This window comes from Mus musculus, chromosome 10, assembly GCF_000001635.26.
Source record: "Mus musculus strain C57BL/6J chromosome 10, GRCm38.p6 C57BL/6J".
Lineage (NCBI taxonomy): Eukaryota > Metazoa > Chordata > Mammalia > Rodentia > Muridae > Mus > Mus musculus.
Genome location: NC_000076.6, coordinates 54680169 through 54689117, shown reverse-complemented (window position 1 = coordinate 54689117; position 8949 = coordinate 54680169).

The window sequence follows — 8949 nt, the reverse complement described above, 5'->3', positions numbered from 1 at the left end:
ATTGACCATCATATAGTGATAGTGGGTAACTTCCATATCACATGTCCACCAATAGTGGGGTCATCCAGACAAAAGCTAAAGAGAGAAATGCTGAAGATATATTTCATAATAAACCAAATGTACCTAACAGACGTTTATAGAACATTATACCCAAACACAAAAAAATATGACTTCTCATCAGATCATGAAACTGTTTCCAAAATTTACCACATAGTCAGACATGAAGCAAGTCTTAACAGATACAAGAAATAAAACCATGCATCCCATCTAACCATCTTAATGCAAGGTGATTATCAACAACAACAACAGAAACCCTAAAAATGTATGCAACCGAATAACTCATATTAAATGAAAACTGAATCAAATAGGAAATTATAAAACAAGTTAACGACTTTCTAGAATTAAATGAAACCTATGCATAACATATCTGGGACACAAGGAAGTCAGTTCTAAGAGACACGTTCATAATACTAAGTGCTTACATTAAAAAAAAAAAAGTAACAATCTCATACTAGCAACTTAACAGCATACCTAAAATCTCTTGGAGGAAAAAAGAAGAAACCATATACAAAAGAAGTATAGGGCAAAAATATTGAACACATGGATGAAATAAAATATAAACAGAAAAGAAAATAACAATGGAAAGAGTCAATGAAATAGAGAGTTTGTTCTTATGTAAGACATATCAGCTCTTAGGCAAAATAAATCAAAGGTAGAAGAAGAACCAAAATAACAAATTTAGAGATTAAAAAAAAAAAAAGACATAGCAACAGACACTGAAGAAATCTAGAGAATCAAGAGAACATACTTTAAAAATGTGTACTCTACCAAATTTGAAAATGTAAAAATATGGATGATTATCTTGCTATATACCATCTACCAGAGTTAAGTCAAGATCAGATAAGCAATTTAAACATACGTATAACCCCTAGTAAAATAGAAACAGACATTAAAAATTTCCCAACTACAAAGGAAACCAGAACCATACTGTTTCAGAGCAGAATCCTACCAGATCTTCAAAAATTAATGCCAACCTAGTAACTACAATATTCAGCCCTAAAATAGGGAGAAATTATAAACACTGCCTTTGCTGCCTAACCATATTTGTTATAAGACCATAAATTTTAGACTACAGATTCTTAGTCCATAAAATTAGTTTTGAAAACATCTATAAAGTTGTTTTGCAATTAAAATCCACATTTGGTAATAGATGACACTTTAAACAGGTTTTAACATTTTCTAAAAATATTCAGAATGCTCACTGAAATGAACATTTAATAAAAATTACATGCTAAATTGTTAATTTTAGAGATAAACTAAGACACTAGGGTATAAATGTATGTATATATGTGTATATATCTATTCTGAACAGAAATTTTGTGAGGGAGATGTGTCTATATTAAATAATATACAAACTATTTGATATTAGCTGACTGGAGCAGACTGACATAGTGATGGAAATATCTTGGTCCTTTTAACAGCTATTAACTTTCAATTTCTAACTCTGATATCACCTTATCATGTCTTTTAGGAATCATTCTTAAAATTCATCACTAGGCATAGTACAATCTGTGCCCCTAGTATTCCTAAACTTAAAAAGACAGAAGATCAAGATAACAAGTAAAAAGCAGAGTGTTTCTGCTTTGCTGTTGTTCATCTCTCTACTACTGCGACTGATGGTTATTGACTGTGCTGATCTAGAAAGTGCTTGATGGGTATAAAACCTCAAGTAAACTATTCCATAGCAGATAACTTCTGTATTTCTAGGCACTGGTCATTCATATTTGTCTAAAATTCAGTTTTATTTTACCTTAAAAAGTGTTACTGGACATGAATATCTCATCAGGTGACAAAACACTGAAACATCACTGCTAACTTTTCAGTGTTCCTTCTAGTCTCAGCTACTGTCAAATTTTTGGGTAAGGTGTTAGGTGGTGTGGTGTTGGTACCTTTAATTCAGTATCTTGGTCATCTTTATATTCATTGGTGTGCTGTGGGATCTTTTATGTTACGGATCTCCCTCCACATCATCAGGGATTGTCCTTACCCTAGCGGCAGTAGTAGTGGCAGCAGGCTTGGTGACAGTTGTGTCTGGGAATGCAGAGATGATTTTTAAGGGAGATTAGGCTGAGGCACAGTAGTTGAAAGCCTTCTTGATGGCTCCCCTTGGCAGATCTTGATGAAAAGAGACAGTCCATGGTTCTAAACAGTTTATTGTCATGATGGAAAGTGGATACATAAAACCATACCGCCCTTCTCAGTGTGGGCCTGAGATTAAGTACCTTTTGCAGAGAGGGATGTCTGGGAAGGAAAGCTTATTAGCTAAGCGCTCAGGACCTCTAAGTACCTCATTAGCATGGAGAACTCTGTTTTGGGCCTATGTGACCATAGGACATATTCTTTTTATGTGAGATGCATGCCACTTAACTCAAGTCAGGAATCTGGCAGGGAGCTAAGAGTCACCTAAGCCTCAGGTGTGTGCCCACTGAGTCTCTGGGTCTCAACTTACCAAACTATCTGGCCTGGTTTTATTTCCCACAGTAACTCTTACTTTGGTAGGTCCTAATTAGTCATGAAACTACTTTCTGACCAATCCAAACAATAATAATGCCTGTGGAAAAAACATAGTTTCTAAGTGGCAGCTTGGAGTGCATAACCTAACATGATACATTATCAGAACTGACTAAAAATGTTCAAGATATGTGCTCATTGGAGTGACATAAAATATGGAAATTAAATGAGAAACTCTCACATCTACTGAGACAGAACAATTCCTACTGTGGTACTTCTTTTGCTGTCTGGTGAACTCAAACACGACTTGAGCTGCCATGCACCTGAAGCCGTATATGGGTATCTTTGAGGGCTGTAGGAAAATAATTAACTGTGTAAAGTGGAAACTGATTGTATCATGCCCTCTGATTCATTGTGTTTTATTCTTAATTTGGGGAGATAATAGAATAAATTACCCTGGTTTCAAGCACACATAATTTCAAGTATCTCTTTTTATGATTATTGGGAGTAGCAGCAAATGCCTTTAATATGAAAACAAGCATAAGAGAGCAAATTGGCTTCCTGTAAAGCCCTGTTTATAAGCTTTGAGTGTATACAGTTTAATAGTTTCAAATGTTCATGGTGTTCTTTCAATTTTTTTTGCCTTAAACCATTTTTCCCTCTATTGATGATGTGCTTTATTAAAAATTCAATAATTGAATTTCAGCAGCCGAGATTGTAAAATGCTATATCACATTTACGGTGAGGCATAAAGTTCTTTAAGTCCTTTTTGGCTAACATCGACATCCAGAAAATTATTTTTTTATTATTGAAATGTTTTGAGGGTTTTTTTAAAAATAATGTGGTTATTAGGTCAAATATGTCCGTGGGAAATTCTGCATCTAATAAAGACTCTAAAACCACATTTAGCTAATAGAGATAGAGTCTTTTGCCCACTGGATAATACAGTCTCGGGCACTTGTTTGTGTTTTTACTAACTTGAGCTGGGTACTAAGAAAATACTGTAGGAAGGAAAGCAGTATTAGATTATCTAAATGACTTGGAGATAAATATGGCTTAAGCCTTTTTACAGAAACTCACTTACTTTTCTTCATGACCACAATGTGACATGAAATGTCTTTTCTATGTTTATTCCTGCTTTTCAGACACATCTCACATTGTGGCTCAGGCTACCCTGGAATTTGCTAGGTAGTAAAGGGGAATTCACCAGATAGATAAGAGTCATCTCCAGCAATCCCCCTGCCCCACATTCCTGAATACTGTGTAAGTCACCATATCCAGTCTTTATATAAAAATGTTATAAGCAGTTAGTAAACTCATTGCCAAGGATATCAAAAAGGAGAAGATTTATGGTACTAAGGAATGTATAGAATAAAATCAAATCCTCAAAATAACAAAACACTACATATTTGTTAATTGTCCTAAGGTGCTTATTAAGAAAAAAAATGTGACCTAGTCCTTACTCAAAGCCTTGGGAAGAGCTAGCTTCATACCTTTATATATTTTACATATATAGTTCCAAACCAAATATAAATGGATCTCAGAGACACTGGAGTTTTCTGAACTTCTCTTTGCAACCAATTCCTAGGCCTCTCTGTAAAATCCCAATCCCCTCCCAGACCCAAACTACTTCCTCCTGTAAGGAAATGCAGGCAGTGGAGAGTCATCTTTTACCCCTTCCTGTGTTACTGTGCCGCTTCACCTGCCCCTGCATGTTTATTCATTTATCCACTTGTTTCTTCCTTCAGTCATTTATTCAATAGTCAATAAATTCTTTTTACTTCTATTGAACATTGGGGTTACTAGATGATATATGTTTCTTATCTGAAAGCTTTATTTTTTTTTATTGAAGGTTGATACTTTTCACACGGTAAATCCTGAATAAGCCCTCCCAATACTCTTCCCAGTTCCTCCTACCTCCTCTATCATCCAGATCCACCCACTTTCTGAATCTCCTATAAAAACTGAAGGCTACATGCCCAAGTGTAAGAGAATGCCAGGGCAGGAAAGCAGGAGTGAGTGGGTGGGGGAATGGTGGAGCATCTTCATAGAAGCAGGGGGTTTCTGGAGGGGAAACCAGGAAAAGAGCATTTGAAATGTAATTAAATAAAATATACAACAAAAAGAAATGATAACTGGGAAAAAAGAGAAAGAAACTGAAACAAACAAACAAAAAAAACAGGCCTCTAAGGGATAATAATAAAATAGGATAAAACAAAAACAAACATATCAGAATAAGACAAAACAAACAAACAAAAGGAATAGAGTCCAAGAAAAGGCAAAAAAAATTAATATAGGTGCAGGAACTCATTTGTTCACAAATTCAGAAATTCCATGAAAAAAAACCTGCAAAACCAGAAGTCATAACATATGTGCAAAGGATCTATAGTATGTAGGGAGGGAGGGAGGGAGGAGGGAAGGATGGAGGGAGGGAGGGAGAGAGAGAGAGAGAGAGAGAGAGAGAGAGAGAGAGAGAGAGAGAGAGAGAACATAAAAAACATAAAAACACTGGCAGAAATTTTGAGACAAGGAACCTCCAAAGATGTCTTGAGCTTGTTGTTGACCATCTATAGCTGGGCATGGAGCCTGACTTTAGGAGTAGTTCAATTCCCCAGTGGGAGTCCCTTGGAAAACCAAATTTTCATTTTGACGTGGTTATCGTTCATGGATAGCTTCTGGGTTAGGAATGGAGCATGTGTTTAATTCTCCTTTGAACTCTAGGACTTTCTGCAAGGTTCCCTGAGCCTGGAGGGAGGGATTTGATGGAGACATCTCATCCCATCACAGGCTGAGTGTTCCACGGTCTCAAGCTCTGTTCATTTGGCAGTCTCTGTATTCATTCTCATCTGATGCAGGAGAAAGATTCTCTGATGATGGCTGAGCACATCACTGATTTACCAGTATACTAGAATGTCAACAGGAGTCATTTTATCACTGCACTTCTAATTAATACACTAGTATTTGGTGTTAAATTAGTTCCCTGGGCTATCTAACTTCAGGCCTTGGTTACCCAGGCAATACTGTATATGGGTTATGTTTTGTGAAGCGGTCTTAAGTCAAATTGAACATTAGGTGGTTACTCCCACAAACTTAGCACCATCATTGCACCAGAATAATTTTTTGGCCAACCCTTCACACCGCTGAAGGGTTTGCAGCTGAGTTGGTTTTTCTCCTTAGGTATTATTCACAGAAGTTTCTTGTACTAAAAACTTGAACCCCTAGCAGTGATGTGTCTATGTGGGCACCAGCTTGACTTCTCCATGTTCAATGAGTTGTGGAGGTGTTGTCTTGGGCAATGTAGTCTTCCTGAGGTCAGTGTGTGGAGAGCAATCTATAGTCTTGGCAATAGCCTTAGTTGTCTGTGGGTTCCCATGAGACCCCCTCGGCCAACACTCAATTTTATATAACCTAATCCAAGGACTAGAAACTATTTGATAACAGAAGATGCCAAGTCAAGGCTCTGTCTCTCCCATTATTCGGCAATTTTATTTAGATCACCTTCATATATGTATATATTTTAGGAAGCTTCTACTATGTTACATTTCTATACTACCTCTCTAATGGACCCTAAAAATCAACTTGTTTTCCCCATATTCTGTCCCTTGGCCTCCTCTTCTATGCCCTACCTTGTGTGATCCACCTGTTACCATCTACCCACCCTGCACTCCAGTATTGTTGACTATCTATCCTATTTCTTTTTCTAGGAAGATCTATCTGTCCCCCAAAGCCCCTTACTTTAAATCAAATCTCTATTGTTATACACATTATAGCTTGGTTATCATTGGTTTAGCAGCCAATATCTACATATAATACACTGAATATTTATCATTTTGGGACTGGTTTACCTTGATTTAGGTGATTTTTTTTTATTTCCATTCATTTCCCCTAGAATTTCATGATTTCATTTTTAATAGCTGAATAATATTCCATCATGTAAATGGACCATATTTCCTTCATATATTCATTTGTTGAGGGATATCTAGGTTGTTTCTAATTTCTGGCTATCATGAATAGAGAAGAAATGAATACAGTTGAGCAATTGTTTTTGTGGTAGAATAAAGCATGCTTTAGATATATACCTAAGTGTTATAGCTGGATCTTGAGATAAATTGATTTAAAGCTTTCAATTTAAAAAGGCAAAATTTGGAATGTAAAAAATAAAATAATTTAATAAATAATAAATTAAGAGGTCTATCAATGAAAATTGATAATACAGGCCAACTAATATTAAGACCTCCTCCCTGATCCAGGATCCCATTACTCTTTTTTCTAGATAAAACTTTGACAACTTACCTTTTATTAAATAGCAAATAAAGATTGTTGCTTTTATAAAACATAGGTATTTGCTTATGCAAACAACAGTGGAAAACTCAGGACAAAGATGGGTGATACGTCTGGCTATGATGCCTTGTCAGCCTTTTGCATAGACTACAACACTTACCAGTATGCCAATGATGAACACAAATCCCACTGTTTGATATAAGAAAACATCTCAGGAGTAAAGAGTAACCCCTTATTTAGATTTTCATTTACAGTTCTTGGAAAATTTTCAGAATAGCTGCAGGCAAATCTGTCTAATAAAAGCACAACATTAAGTCATAGTTCTTGCCATTACCACATTATATTCGCCTAGTTCTAAAATTATCTGAAAGAAAGGAAAAAGTATCTATAATTTGGCAAGGGTCTAATGAAATTAATAATCAGGCAACATCTTGAATATGAGTAATAACTTGGAGACTTTCCTCTAGATGAACAAGGGCTTATATGGACAATACTTAAACAACAGTAGCGACAATATGATCAACAGCCATGCTGTCTGCAAGGTCCTGCGCACCAGCATTCTTGTTTTATTTCATTTAAGGTTCTCACTTCCTTAATACAAACATATGGGCAGCAGGAATAGTAATGGCATTTATATACTACACCGGCAATAGTTCCGAGAGAGGGCTACAGTAAAGAACTGCAGCTACAAGTTACAGTTAATGGCAAAAGCATTTGTAGAGAAAAAACAAGGCTATAAGGTATACGTTAGAAATCTATTGTGAATTGGATATGGATTCCCTCCAAATTGATGCTTAGGCTTAAGTGCCATTGTGATGGTATTAAGGACTAGGATCTTCAAGAAGCAATAGGGTGACTGGTTTGTCCTCATGAATGGATTAGTGTCATTGCTGTGGAAAGTGGCTCATTATCACAGGAGAGTATGTCTTATAAAAAGACAAAGCATACCACATTTTTTTATTATTTTATCTTTGCACTGTAGTCATTTGATACTTTCTGCCATGTTTTGGTGTAGAAGACCCTCAACAGATGCTAGGGACTTCACTTTGGACTTCTCAGTCTATCAAACTGGAAGCTTGTACTTTCCTATCTAGCACCAATTGCCCAATATGTGGAATCCTATTATAGCAATGCAAAACAACTAAGGTAATTGTGGAATAGAAGGTCCTAGATCTCACAGGAAATTAACTTCACAAGAGCTTGGGAATCATGGGATGACAGCAATATATATATATATATATATAGAGAGAGAGAGAGAGAGAGAGAGAACAGAAATAAAAAAGGAAAAACACTTAAGGTGGTAGAAGAAAAGCTTCAGGTTGCCCAGAATCTATCTCTCCCAAGACTCAGAAACAGAGCAAAAAGAGACTTTACATCCTAGACATGGTTGAGCAGTCTCAGTGCCCCAGGTTACACACAGAGCACACACACACACACACACACACACACACACACACACACACACACACACACTTCAAGGTGAAATGAGGATGTTAGATCTGTAACAATAGTGAGTAAATGCTATCTTAACACAGCATAAGAGTTGATAGAGGTATATTTGAACAGGTATTTCTGAAATATTAATGGACACAAACTAAAATATAATTCTGTCATAAATTCAAAACATGACAGAAAGAGGTTAAAATACACAAAATAGAAGTGATTCAAACAAAATTAGAAATGGAAAAATACATTAAAACCAATTTCACAGAAACACAAAAGATCATAAAAGGTTGTTATGAACAATTATATGCCCCAAGATGGAAAACCTAGAAGAAATGGATGTATTCCTGACACAAGCAACCTTCTGAGATTGAATTCTGGAGAAACAGGAAAGTTAACTAAATCAATAGCAAGAGAGATTGAATCAGAATTAAAATGTCTGCCATGAAAGAATCCCTAGGAGCTGATAGCATTGCTGGATTCTTCTAAGGATATGTCATGTTCTTTTATAAAGTTTATTTTTATCTGACACACAAAAGTTGTATATATTAAAAAGCAATTGAGTAAAATTTCTACCTATATGTTGTATAATATTTCAGTGCAGTTATGCATATTTATTGCATCATTTATTATTTCTTTATAACAAAAATATTCAGAATCATTTCACATAGTTTTGTGATTTTTTATTACTTATTGTTAATGTATATTACAATA